Below are 15,061 nucleotides of genomic sequence, written 5' to 3'. Positions count from 1 at the left end.
TTATGCACGTGTATATAAATGTCGTGTCATGCATGTGTATAGATGTGCATAACATCATTAAGCCACTGAGGGCATGCCATCATATCATCTCGGCCATTGTGGGAAACATCATCAACATATACCAACTGATCAGGTGGTGGTGCGTATATAACGCCGTAACCTTTTTCCATATCCCATATATATACATACATATAAATACGCGTATATAACGCCATCTGGTCATGGGTCAATGTACATGTATAAATGAATGAAATGCATGAAAAATATGTAATAATCTCAATATTCCTTCCGGATAAACTTTTTCAACTGCGTATTATTCTGAGACCCATGAACAGAAGATATAATAATATGTCACATGGGGAATCAAGAACACAGAGACCCCTAGTATTTCTATTAATAGAGTCGTTTATGAAAATTGTGCATTTGCTCGTTTCTTCTGTATAACTTGGAACATGCCAAAAATAAAGAAGGGATGGCCTTAACATACCTGGAGTAAGGAAAACTCCATATAATATTCTTGGCGAAGATTGCACCGTACTCTTTTGTAACCGCAAAATTTTGATGGAATTATGCTTCTGTTTTATGAAGTATTTTGAACGAAATGAAGCTTCTGTTTCTTTGAAGTATTCTGATGGAATTATTTTGAACGAAATGAAGCTTCTGTTTCATTGAAGTATTTTGATGAATTAGGAAGAATGGAACATGTCTCTTGCTTAAGAATGTTTAAAGTTTTTGGCTCTTCTTTTTGTCCAAATGGAATGGACAAGATTTGATAAAGCTTACTTGGATATTCTAATTGTCCCAAGTTAGACACCTATACATGGAATGACTTAAGAGTCATTCCTTAATTTGTGGCCTTTTTCCACGTTACCTTTCTTGGGGGGAGGGGGGGGTTAATCTTATCTCATTTTTTTTATAATTAACTAGGTAATGTCCCGTTACCCGATAATTAATCCATTACCCGCATAATTAAAAATTATCTTAATTACTTAAAATTATACTTATTTTTAATATACTTTATACATCATATTATCACGGCCATATGGTACCTTGTATGGTACTAGTCCATAAATATCGGGTAGTATCGCTCGACCCGTATTTTATCCCAAATTGGCCACTTTCAAAGAAACTCGTTTTCTTTAATTCGTGTAACATTTATCCTTCATGACACTTATTTATCGCTTGTTATAAATATCGTAAATACGTTAACCTCAAGATAATCTCATCCCCGAGTTTGCATCAATTAACTGAAGACGAAACTTTTAGCGTACGAAAACGCGAGATGTAACATCCTTCCCCCCTTAGAAACATTCGTCCTCGAATGTTTAACTCTCCGGGATCTATATATCCTTGGTAGAGTCGCCTTTTTATCAGTGCTACTACCAACTCTTCCCGTAGAATCCCAATAATTTAACGCCACATAGGACCACAATCATCAATAACGATGATGGCCTCACACGACCAATAACAATAGCTAACACAAGAATTCGTACATGTACCTTGAGGTTATGACGTCTCAGTCGGACCCTTCGCTGGAGGAGGAAATAAGTAGGGATATCTAGACTTCATGTCTTCCTCGGCCTCCCAAGTCATTTCTTCCACATTGTTGTTCCTTCAATGTACTTTCACGGAGGCTACCTCCTTATTCCATAGCTTGCAGATTTGTCGGTCTAGGATGGCAACCGGAATTTCCTCGTATGACAAGTCCTCTGTAATCTGTACATCATCCGTGGAAACCACTCAGGTAGGATCGCCGATGCACTTTCGTAACATATATACGTGACAAATCGGATGGACAGACTCCAATTCCGAGGGCAATTCTAACTCATAAGCTACTTGGACCACTCTCAAAATGATCATATAAAGCCAAATAGACCGTGGGCTAAGTTTGCCTTTCTTGCCAAACCTCATCACACCCTTCATAGGTGACACCTTTAAGAATACCCAGTCATCAACCCCGAACTCTAAATCTCGTTGCCGCACGTCAGAATATGACTTCTGACGACTCTGAGCTATCAATAGTCGATCATAAGGTTTACTTTTTCTATGGCTTGCTGAACCAGGTCTGGCTCATGTAATCTAGATTCTCTAACATCAAACCACCCTATAAGCGACCTACACTTCCGTCCATAAAGAGCTTCGTATGATCCATCTGAATATTGGAATGGTAGCTATTATTATATGCGAACTCAATAAGCGGCAGATGATTACCCCAGCTACCTTTGAAGTCTATTACACAAGCTCGTAACATATCCTCCAGTGTCTAAGTAGTACGCTCAGCCTGTCCGTTTGTCTAGGGATTAAATGTTGTACTAAGACTTACTTGAGTCCCCAATCCTTTTTGGAAGGACCTCCAGAAGTTCGCTGTAAATTGAGCTCCTCTATCCGAGATAATAGATTCAGGGACACCATGCAGTTGTACTATCTCCTTAATATAAAGCCTTGCATAATCCTCTAAGGAATATGTAGTTCTAACGGGCAGCAAATGGGCTGACTTTGTAAGCCTATCAACAATCACCCATATTGAATCGAACTTACGCTGGGTACGAGGTAAGCCTACGCTAAAATCCATATTGATTACTTCTCATTTCCAAGTCGGAATCTCCATAGCCTGCAATAAACCATCGTGTTTTTGATACTCAATCTTAACCTGCTGACAGTTAGGACGAGCAACAAACTCTGCTATATCCTTCTTCATTCCGTCCCACTAATATACTTCCTTGATATCATGATACATCTTTGTTGCTCCTGGATGGATAGAATAACAAGAATAGTGAGTTTCTCCCAGAACCTGCCGATGCAGCCCTGCAACATTAGGCACACATAATCTCCATCGATATCTGAGGACCCTATCTTCTATAATTTCAAATTGTGTCTTACCTTTTGAAGGGTGGTATCCCTACAATGAACTAACACATGATCCGCAAACTGGCGTTCCTTTACTTCAGTTACTAAAGAGGATGTTGTCGTATCCTGAATAGTAATTCCAATATCACCTGAGTCTAGTAACCGAACTCCAAGACTAGCTAGCTGTTGAACCTCATGGGCTATTCCCCTTTTTTTCTGGCTGTAAATAAGATAGGCTACCCATAGATCTACGGCTGAGGGCGTCGGCTACTACGTTCGCTTTCCCCGGATGGTATAGAATATAACCGTCATAGTCTTTAAGTAGCTCCAACCATCTCCTTTGACGTAGATTCAATTCCTTTTGCTTGAAGATGTGTTGGAGGCTCTTATGATCCGTATAGATATCAACATGAATGCCATACAAGTAGTGCCTCTATATCTTAAGTGCATGAATCACCGTGGCTAACTCTAAATCGTCGGTCAGGCAGTTCTTCTCGTGCTTTCTTAGTTTTCTAGAAGCATATGCCACAACCTTACAATGCCACTTCAGCACACAACCCAATCTAACTCCTGAACGTCAAAATAGATAACATAACAATTGGTCCCTTCTAGGAGCGTTAGAACCGGTGCTGAAGTTAATCTGTCTTTTAATGCCTGAAAACTCCGTTCGCAAGCATCAGTCCATTGAAACTTTGCTCCCTTCTGAGTCAACTTTGTCAAAGGTGCTGAAAGGGAAGAAAATCCCTCTACAAATCTCTTGTAATAACCTACCAAACCGAGAAAGCTACGAACCTCTGTCGGTGTTGTGGGTCTAGGCCAAGTCTTTACTGCCTCAATCTTTTGTGTATCCACCCGGATGCCTTTGCCCCAAATGAAATGCCCAAGGAAAGCTACAGAATTCAACCAGAATTCACATATAGAGAATTTTGCATACAACTTCCCTTTTTGTAGAACTCTGAGCACAGTACGCAGATGATCTGCATGCTCAGCCTCTGAACGAGAATACACCAATATATTATCGATAAATACAATTATGAACAGATCTAAAAAGGGCCTGAATACACGGTTCATCAAATCCATGAATACTGCTGGGGCATTGGTCAAACCAAACGACATAACACGAAACTCAAAGTGCCCGTATCTGGTCCTGAATGCTGTCTTTGGAATATCTTCATCCTTAACCCCTACCTGATGGTACCCAGACCTCAAGTCTATCTTTGAAAAACACTTGGCACCTTGCAACTGATCAAGTAAATCGTCAATCCTCAGAAGCGGGTACTTATTCTTGATTGTCACCTTATTCAACTGTCTATAATCAATACACATCCGTAAGGAACCATCTTTCTTCCTCACAAATAACACAGGTGCTCCCCACGGGGATGTACTAGGTCTTATAAATCCTTTTTCAAGCAAGTCCCTTAGCTGTTCCTTTAACTCTTTCAGCTCTGCGGAGGCCATTCTATAGGGAGGAATAGATATTGGATGAGTATCTGGTAGTAGGTCAATGGCAAACACAATTTATCGCTATGGCGGAAGACCTGGAAGCTGATCGGGAAAAATATTGGAAAACTAATTAACCACAGGGATGGACTGAATGGTTGGTGACTCTACTTCTATATCCTGAACCCGAACTAAGTGATAAATACAGCCCTTACTGATCATCTTCCTTGCCTTGAGATAGGAAATGAATCTTCCTCTCGGCGATGTCGTATTGCCTTTCCACTCCACAATAGGCTCCCATGGAAATTGAAATTGGACTATCTTTGATCTACAATCAACATTGGCATGACAAGAAGCCAACCAATCCATACCCATTATAACTTCAAATTCTACCATATCCAACTCGATTAGGTCCGCTACGGTAGATCGACTATGAACTACTATTATGCAACCCCAATATACTTGCATAGTTACCACTAAGTCCCTAACAGGTGTAGACATCTCAAAAGGTTTAACCAATTCAGCTTTTATTCCAAACTTACTAGCAACTAACGGAATAACGTATGATAAGGTGGAACCTGGGTCAATCTGTGCATATACATCATATGAAAAGACTGATAACATACCTGTAACAACATCAGGCGATGACTCCTGGTCTTGTCATCTTGCCAACGCATAAATGCGGTTCTGAGGATTGCTCGAGCTAGATGCTCTGCCTCTGCCTCTACTACGACTCATTGTTACTTGTGGACCTTGCCCAGGGGGCATACTGATGATGACCAACCAGTTATAGATCCCGCTAGCTGAGCTATGCTTGCATCACCTCTCATCAGACAATCCCTCATAACGTGGCCCGGATAACCATAAGTATAACAAACACCTAATGCCATACGGCACTGCCTGGTATGCTGCTTACCACATTGAGCACATCGTGGCGAAGGCAGCCTCATCTGATTTGACTCACCCCTATATTGAGAACCTGAGGCCCTGAAATTCTAACCAGACCCTGAATATGTGGAACGATCAAATCTCTTACCATCAAACTGAGGGGGCGCGCTAGGCGAGGCTAGGCTGGATACCTTGGGTACTGCTGCCTCTGACTACCTCGAAACTCACCAGAAGGACCCAAAGACCTCGCTCTCTTATTTTGGGCCCTATCATGCTCACGATCGACCCTCTATTTCTGTCTACGCTCCTCTATGCCCTGAGCATATGCCTAAATACGAGGAATATCAATGTGTGACTGAAGTGAGACCGACACACAATTGTTAAGCAAGTGAGGCTCTAATCCCATCACAAACTGGTGCACCCGATCCTCCATCTTAGATACAATAGTGGGAGCATACCTAGCCAACGAATCAAACTGAAGGCTGTACTCTCGAACACTCTTGTTACCCTGCCGAAGGGTCAAGAACCTATCAACTCTGGCCCATCTAAGCTCTGGTGGTAGAAATAATGACGAAGAAAAGCTTCTGTGAACTCCTGTCATACAGCTGGAGGGGCATCCTCACCTTTGGACAATTCCCAAGACTCGTACCAATTAACTGCAACATCTCGAAGTTTATTGGAAGCTAGCTCAACTGACTCAGTCGTACTGGCCTTTATTACCCTTAACGTCCTCTGCACTCTATCAATAAATACCTAAGGGTCCTCGTTCGGATCTGCCCCAGTGAATACCGGAGGGTCTAAATTAATGAAGTCACGAACCCTCGCACTGACGGACCTATCTTTATGACCAATACCTACTTCCTGACGCCGAGCCTGCGCGGCTACTAATCGGGTTAATAGCTGAATAGAATCTTTCATCTCCTGTCCCGGTGTATCTGGCTGAGGAGCTGGATGTACAGGGGCAGGCGCTGGAGCTGGTGCCCCTGGAAACTCTTCTAGAAAGGGCGGGGTATGTGAAGTCTGAGATGGAATCTCACTATGAGACTCTCCCCGAGCCCTGGTAATTCGTGGCGCTCGACTGGTAGTTTCACCAACCACGGACAATCCCTTCTGGGTTGCTGTAGTCTTAGGAGGCATCGCTGAAAATATAACATATTGTTAGGAACATGAATTCTTATATTGCACGACCTAAGAGAAGAAGAGAGGATAACATCCTATATGTCCTGTAGCCTCCTATCTATAAGTGTGGTGCACAACACACCCATAAATAAGACTCTACTAGACACGGTCTGTAGACAGCCGTAGGACAGAACTGCTCTGACACCACTTATTTCACGACCCAAACCGATGGGCCGCAACGGGTGCCCGAGTCCTATCTGTCAAACACCCCTAAGCATGCATCTAAGATATAAACCCAAATAACATCTGCTGAATTACAAGAATAATATACATGAAGGAAACCTACCCAAAAAGGAATACATACATATACGTGCTACATACGTAGGGCGAGCCGACAAGGCTACAATAGACAACTATGTACCTCAAAACTGGAAGCCGGCAAGGCCACATACTATCCAACTAGACATATTGTCTACAGACCTCTAAAATAAATATAATTCTACAAAGACGGGATTGAGCCACGTCAAGCCCATCTATATACAACCATATCGTACCAAATTCAAAAGCAGCTCTATATCAAGTGGAGCACGCCAACTCTTGCTGATCAAGGATCCTAAGAAGGGGGATCGTCAGCTTGCCTACCTACACCTGCGAGCATGAAACGCAGGCCCCGTGAAATAGGCGTCAATACAAAAAATGTACTGAGTATGTAAGGCATGAAAATCTGTACGTAATTGGAATTAGGTTTATATCTAAGCTAAATGTGGTTTTGAGTCTAATAAAACTTCTACAAATGTTGGGTTTGATTTCTACTTCTAACTTTACTCTAATGTTGCAATGGTTGAAACTAAGGACAATATTGTTGTTGTTTTTTTCAAATGTTTGAAGAGACTAGGATCGTGACTTCTACCTAGGTGGATATCTGACGGATAATAAAATCTAGGTCAAGCTCGTGATTAATTGGGGTCGTAATATAGCCATCACACCCGGGTACTCATTCTACACCTCTCGGTAGCTTGAGTGATTTTGTTCAATCTGGCTTTCTCAAGTCCAAATGGGTATTCATGCAATTCAAGTGATATTAGCTCAAGTCGGGTATTACTATCTCTAGGTTTAACCCTTTAATTGGGGCTATCAATTTCTTGAGTTCACCTCAATTCCTTGTTATCCTAGTTTTCCTAGACTTAGTCCCTCCTTCTCAAGTAGAGACTAAGTCATAAAGGCATGAATCAGTGTTTGCAACCACTAATTCTAAAGTTCTAGCAAGAACTAGGCTAAATATCACTAACCCATACACATTCAAGCCCTAAAACTAAATACCCATAAAATACCCACACTAGGGTTGGGTCACAACCCTAGCTATGGTTTAGCTACTCATGAAAATAATAGAAAACAAAGATGAAATTAGATAAAATTCATAATACTAGATTAAAAGTTGAAAATCTAATGTTGAAAGATAATTCTAGTACAAATTGCCCAAAACAGAATATTCAGCCGTCTCACGTGCTCTGCTAATACATAACTTAACCTAAATATGTCAAAAAGATCTATTTATACTAAGCTGAAATTTCCGGAGAAATATACCCCTGCGGAGGTTGTGCGGCCGCGTAATTCTGAGCGCGGCCGCATTCTTGCTTTCGCGGCCGCGTAATTCTGACCGCGGTCCGCATTCATCAAATCTGGATCTTGGTTGAGATGAGTTTTGCGGGCTGCATAATTTCAATTGCGGCCGCGTAATGGACTTCTGCGGCTGCGTAATTTCGATGCGGACCGCACATCCTTCTTTTGCTCAAGCTGTAAGCTCTCTGAACTTTATGCACCGCGGTCCGCATAATTTCCATTGCGGCCGCACATTTTTGGCGCGGACCTCGCTTATCATTTGTCCTGAAAATGCAACTCTCTGAATCTCCCTTTCACGGACCGCACATTTCTGATCGCGACCGCGTTGTGGCTTCTGTAGTCGCACAATATTTGTGCAGTCCGCGATACAGATCTCTTGGTCTAGTCTTTATTTTGGTTCCAGTTTTGACTCTTTATGATGACTATGACTCCTTTGGCTCATTTTGAACAATTCTTGCAAGCAAGCGTATAACATTAGTTTGCGGGAATACCTTCACGCATTTTTGGCTCAAAACACAAGTAAAAGAGAGCAAATAATAGGTTAAAATCCCTACTTATCAACTCCCTCAAACTTAAGCGTTTGCTTGTTCTCAAGCAAATAAGGTAATTCCCACCTCCACTAAACAGGAGGATATTTCAGCTGCCCTAAGGTGAATCAGTCATGCATCAATTGGGACTAACAATTAGCCTCAACACAAATGAATTATCAACAACACAATATCTTGACCTTTTGAGTACAATAGTTCTATTGCGACACTACAGCATCAAGATTTGACTTAATTTCACCAAGGAAGCTCGCTCTATTACGTAGGTTATTATGGAACCCAATCTCCTTCTCCTCTACTCTCCATAAGCAAATCTCACTTTAAAATTGTAACATTCAAAAAAAAAGGATTGTGAAAAAAGTATGCTCATCTCTCTCAGTAGAATAACACAAGTCCGAATCTAAGTACGATAAGCTTGGCCCCCATATAAATCACCACTAATGTAAGCTCACTCAACTTGAAATCATGTAGGACTTTTGCGGGATGTAATGAAGGCTCTTTGGACAAAGGTAGGACTTGTTGGATCAAAATGGTTTCATCTTTCCTTAAGCACTCTATTTTCTCTTTTCGGCTCATACATTCTCGATTCTTTGAGTCATTTTATTCTTCCTCAAGGGAACTATAGAGACATAACGTCACTCTTTCTTGAGCATGACATTCATTTTTCTCCTTTTTCAATTTACTTCAATCTTTCTTCCTTATTTTCTTTTGAAATCCCTTTCACCTCTTTATTAATTCACTTTCTTTTTGGCATTTCATTCTTTTTGTTCTTTCTTTCTTTTCTTTGCCCCTTTTCTTCATTTATTTCTCTTTTTTTGTACCTTTTATTGCTTTCAAACTCCTCTTCTCTCCCCCAAACTTATGTTTTTGCCAATTCTTTGTCAAGAATGCTAAGGAAAGATCGGCTGCCAAGAGAGGGTCATTATAGAATGGATGAAGGCTTGTAACGTGGTTATTGAAAGAAAAATGGCTTCGGCTCAAAGGGGTTGACTAGGGATATCACATTGGTGGGCCATGGAAGATTTCAAATTTCAAATCGAATCAAGGAGAGCCTACGGTCATTTCTCAAGCCAAGCTACACTTCGAATTTCGCCTAGACAAACATTCGGCGCAAGTTCTAGACCATTAGCACGGGTACTTGGACTTGCAACTAAACACCTCACCTCTCATGCTTTTGGATTGTTAAAGAGATAGATTCGAGGGCCCACAACAACCCTAGATAAGATTTAACATCACGAATGACTCAAAGAAACCACTCGATGATTGTTTTAGTCAACACAAGAGTCTAAAGGTCACAACTAGAACTATTCTTTGCCAATCAACTTGTTTCTAACAATAAGGTTGAAGGTAAATTTGTTAGTAGCAAGTGAAGCCCGCTTGAAACACTTTTATTCATTACTACTATATATATCAAAACATAAAGAAAATGGACACAATCCCTTAAGAAGGTTGTCACGCTATCCATCGTCGGGAAGAGCCACCGGGTTCACACAACATCCACCTTTCGAAAGAAGCGTTGCATTAAGAACAAATGCTTATTATTCACATAAAACGTAAAAAAGAAGCTCACAACTTAAAAAAGCTACTAAAGGAAATAAGAAGCTATGCTACTAAGGGAAAATAACAAAAGAAGTAACTACGGAAATTGAACTGAATATATACACTTGAGGTAAAGAAAGTATGTACCTAAATGGAAATGAATATATACATCAAATTGTAAAAATATATACATACCGAAAGTAAAAGTAACGAATATATACATACCAAAAGTGAAAATAAAGATAAGTAAAGATAAAGAAAAATAGTGTACTGGTTATCACATACCAGATGTCACAAATCAAAATGGACCACCCTCTAAATAAAAGATAACATTGAGGAAATAACAAATAAGAACAAGGGAAAAGGGGTAGAGAGTAAAGAAAACTCCCTATGTGGTCTCTGTCTGCATCGGGTCCTCAACCTGAACCGTGTCCTCAGCATCCTCTAAGTGTATCTCCAAATCCTCTAATTGGGGGACTACGAGGTTGCGAAGCATCTGAATCAGCTCCTCAGTAGTGTATGGTGCTACAGCTGGCTCCTCAGACTGGCCAGCTGCTCTCCTCCATGAGAAGGTCCATAGGCAAATATCCCGCTTGTGCAATCGTCTCAATCGCCTTGGCCAACTTCTCCACGGACTTCTTTGAGGCTTGAGACTTCTTCATTTTCGTCACCTGTTTGGTCAAGCCTGCAATGACCTTCCCATATGTCTCAAGCGTCTCCTGGAACTTCTCTTGGTCCTCCAAAATCATCTTTTAGTTGTCCAGAATCAGCTTCAATGAGTCCTCCACTGATGGAGGTACCTGAAGCACTGCTGGGGCTGAAGACTAATGGAGGTACCACTTCACTGGATATGGCAGTCAACTTTGTGGTAGCTGCCTGCATCCAGTTGTTGAGACTGGACAGTGTCTGGGAAACCCTCAGTGCAGTCTGAGGGTAAGTGGAAGATGAGGGCACTAGCAGTGGCACTGAAGGTGGAGGAGGCATGGCTGCTGCTCCAGCAGAAGTACCGGTGGTTGTGGAGGGCTTGACAACTGATCCAGTATCCACTACCCCTGGCTCTTTAGATTGGCCAGTGGAGGTAGTGGCTTTACCCTTGAATTTAGGGTTGTCCAATCCCTGGAGGTGATACCATGAGAAAGGATTTTAGCCTTTAGCTCCATATCAAAGTGTCTCGGCTCAACCCCTTGGTCTTTGAAGTACTCAGTCAGGAAGTTGAGGTAGGGATAAGATCTTTCTCCTTTCTACACTATGTTGGAGATAAAGACATCAAGTTTCCTACATTGATAGGATATCCTGCCATGATAGAAGCTCCCAACACTGCTCGGGAAAGTGGAAGGACATGATCGTGCCGCCAAGGGTCAAGGCGGCTGCACACGAATGTTTGCCACCCTTTTGCTTCAAAGTTAAGGGTGTTTTTGAGGATTGGCACTCCTGCTGTGAGCCATACAGGTGTCGACCCCTGAATAGCAAGTATCTCAGCAAGCCATGGGCGAACTGCCTTATTCAAGGCGAGCTTCTCTAGGTATTGCACTGACTCAACCTTCTTGAACCCTGCATATCTGTTCAGTGCTTGGCACCGGATTTTCAAGTTCCGGAACTTCGTCACTTTGTACCCTTTTTGATGTGGTTAACATTGGCATAAAACACCTTGACGAGGTATTCGTTGGCATCTAATATAGAGCCGGAGAACAAGTTCCACCCTTTTCTCTCCGAGAATTGTCTTAGAACATTTGGATTGTGCTGGCTCAGGTCTTTGGTTATGAATTATAGCTCAAGAGTGAGCGACCTTTGGGGACACCATTCCCGGAATTGGGAATATGCCTTCTCAGTAACAAACCTATCAGCCCATACCTCCAGCCTCCGTGATCTATCCAGACCTCCCACAATTGTATCACCTCCCTCTCCCGTCATCCGGGACTTCATCATCATCACCTAAATTGATTGGAGATGGGGTAGCCTGTGCGAAAGAGGGTTCAGAATCTTCACTACCCTCTTTCGAGCCCTCGGATGAACCCTTAGATAAACCTTTAGAGGAGGTAGGCTCATCAACTAAATGCAGTCTCCCCGGGAATTATGTGGGATCTCTAGTTGCACAGAGTCTCCTTCAGAAGCTTCCCGGGGCGGGACATACTCACTGGTCTCAGAATGATCCGCAGCTCTATCCGTAGCTTTAATGGAGTCTCTCAATTTGCTGATGGATTTTTGAATGGCCGGAGGTAGCTTCCTCTTGCCTTTATCCCTGCCTCGAGAGGGTTGCCCTTCCTTAGAAGTATCACCTCTACCTTGGGAACGCACCATTGTCTACAACATACAAGTAGTGAAAGTCAGTTAGGATTGGGGTTCAAAATTTGTTAAAGCATTACAGAAGAAATGAAAGTCGGTGCTTCTCAGAACAAGGCAGTGCGAACCGCACAAAAGTAAGTGCGGCCGCGAACTGCCCATCGCGGACCGCATAAAAGTGAATGCGGCCGCGAAGAGACCAGGCTAAGACTACTGTCTCTCAGAAGTTGATCCACCGCGGACCGCAAAATTTTGGGTGCGGCTGCGGAAACAAATCAATAAGTCTCTGAAGTTCACATGCGTGGACCGCGTTAAATTGAGTGTGGCCGCAAAAGATCAATTGTCGGCCGCACTAAAGTGACCACGGCTGCGAAATCTAGCAAATGTCAGTGCCTCTAAACTATGGTATCGCGGACCGCACAATTTTGTACGCGGCCGCATAACCTATCGCGGACCACACAAAAATGTGCGCGGCCGCGAAATTCAAATGAGTTCAGCAGTGATGAGCGATCAAAACTAGGGTTTTCACTGATTAGGCATGATTTGTGGAAATTAAACACTAAAAGATACTAACCCTTGCCCCCGTTATGCATTTTAAGACTACCCATATGATTCTAAGCAAGATTTAGGCATCAATTCGACATTTTTGGCATGAATTAAACCTTAGATAAATATAAAACTAAAACAAGGAGAAAAGAAAAGAAAAAGAAGAAATAAAATCATCGAAAAGAATCATACCAGTTGTGAAAAATAGCAAGAAATCAAACTTGATGAATGAGATCGAAAGCAAGAAGAGTGCACTGTGTTTTAGGCTTGTGTTATAAATATTGACAGCGGCCACACAAATTATGCGGACCGCGGAATTATGAACGCGACGGCGAAGTCTTAAGGATTTTCAACAGGCGAACTTCAGAGAGTTGGCAATTTCCATCTTCCAGCTGCACGGTCCGCGTCAAATTTGTGCGGCCGCGATGTTCTTGTGCGGTCCGCATAATTTAGGCCGCGGTCCGCAAAATTTCACCACTTAGCCAAATTTTTCCATGTCAATTTCCTGCACTGCACAACCAATTCCTACACACACTTCAGAACCAGTTAGTCCAAAAAAAATCTAATAAGAAAATCAAAAGAAAGAAAAACACATGGGTTGCCTCCCAAGAAGCGCCTGATTTAATGTCGCGGTACGACGTATGTTACCATCATTCACTTGAAATGGATCAATACCACAACGTGGCCATCATCAACCTTACCAAGGTAGTGCTTCACTTGGTGCCCATTGACTCTAAAGATCTCACCATTCTTGTTTTTCAAATCTAGAGCACCAAAATGAGTCACATGCACCACTTCAAAGGGACCACTCCATTTTGACTTTAGCTTTCCTGAAAACATCCATAACCGAGAGTTGAATAAAAGAACAAGGTCACCTTCTTTGAATTCTTTGTTCCGGATATACTTATTATGTAGGTACTTCATCTTGTCCTTATACAAGGACGAACTGGAGTAAGCATGGAACTAGAACTCATCAAGTTCATTCAATTGCTCCACCCAAAGATTGGCAGCTACATCCCACTCTAGGTTCAACTTCTTCAACGTCCACACGGCCTTATGCTCTAATTACACCGGGAGGTGACATGCTTCCTCAAACACCAACCGATATAGAGACATACCAATTGGAGTCTTGTAAGTTGTTCTATAGGCCCATAAAGCATCGTCAAGTTTCCTTGACCAATCAGTCCAATTTGCATTGATAGTCGTGGATAGAATACTCTTGATCTCCCCGTTGGAGACCTCAACCTGCCCACTTGCCTGGGGGTTATAGGGGGCTGACACCTTGTGAGTGACACCATACTTGGAGAGTAAAGTGTCAAAGGCTTTGTTGCAAAAATGAGAACCCCCATCACTAATGATGGCTTGGGGTGCCGAACCTGGAGAATATGTTTTTCTTCAAGAAGGCCACCACACTCCGTACTTCACTATTGGGCAAAGCCACAACTTCGACCCATTTGGAAACGTAAACCACAGCAACAAGAATATAGGTGTTCCCACACGAACTCACAAATGGACCCATAAAGTCAATGCCCCATACATCAAAAATATCAATCTCAAGGATGGTGGTGAGAGGCATCTCATTCTTCTTGGAAATCCCACCGGCTCTTTGGCAACCATCACATCACTTAACAAGCTCGCTAGCATCTTTGTACAAGGTAGTCCAATAGAATCCACAGCATAGGACCTTTGTAGAAGTTCTCTCCCCACCATGGTGACCACCATAGGGCGAGGAATAGAAAGCTTCAAGAATACCTAATTGCTCTTCTTCTGGAACACATCTTCGAATAACACCATCAGTGCAAATTTTGAAAAGATATGGCTCATCCCAATTATAATCCAAGTAGTCCCGTTTGTGTTTCTTCCTTTGGTTTGAACAGAACTCATTTGGGACAATGCCACTCATAAGATAGTTAGCCACATCGGTGAATCGAGGCATCCCGGTCGAAGACATGGAAAGGAGTTGTTCATCCGGAAATGAATCATTGATCTCAAGGCCATAATGGGGCCTTTCCTCCTCTTCCAAACGGGACAAGTAGTCCGCCACTTGATTCTCACTCCTTTTTCGGTCTATGATTTCAAGATCAAATTCTTGTAGAAGAAGTATCCACCGCATCAATCTAGCCTTTGAGTCCTTTTTGCTCATCAAATAACAAAGTGCCACGTGATCGGTATGAACAATCACTTTGGTACCCATGAGGTACGGGAAGAACTTCTCCATAGCAAAGACAATGGTTAAG

The sequence above is a fragment of the Nicotiana attenuata genome, unplaced genomic scaffold, assembly GCF_001879085.1.
Source record: "Nicotiana attenuata strain UT unplaced genomic scaffold, NIATTr2, whole genome shotgun sequence".
In the NCBI taxonomy this organism is placed as follows: domain Eukaryota; kingdom Viridiplantae; phylum Streptophyta; class Magnoliopsida; order Solanales; family Solanaceae; genus Nicotiana; species Nicotiana attenuata.
Note: the sequence above shows the minus strand (reverse complement) of the source record.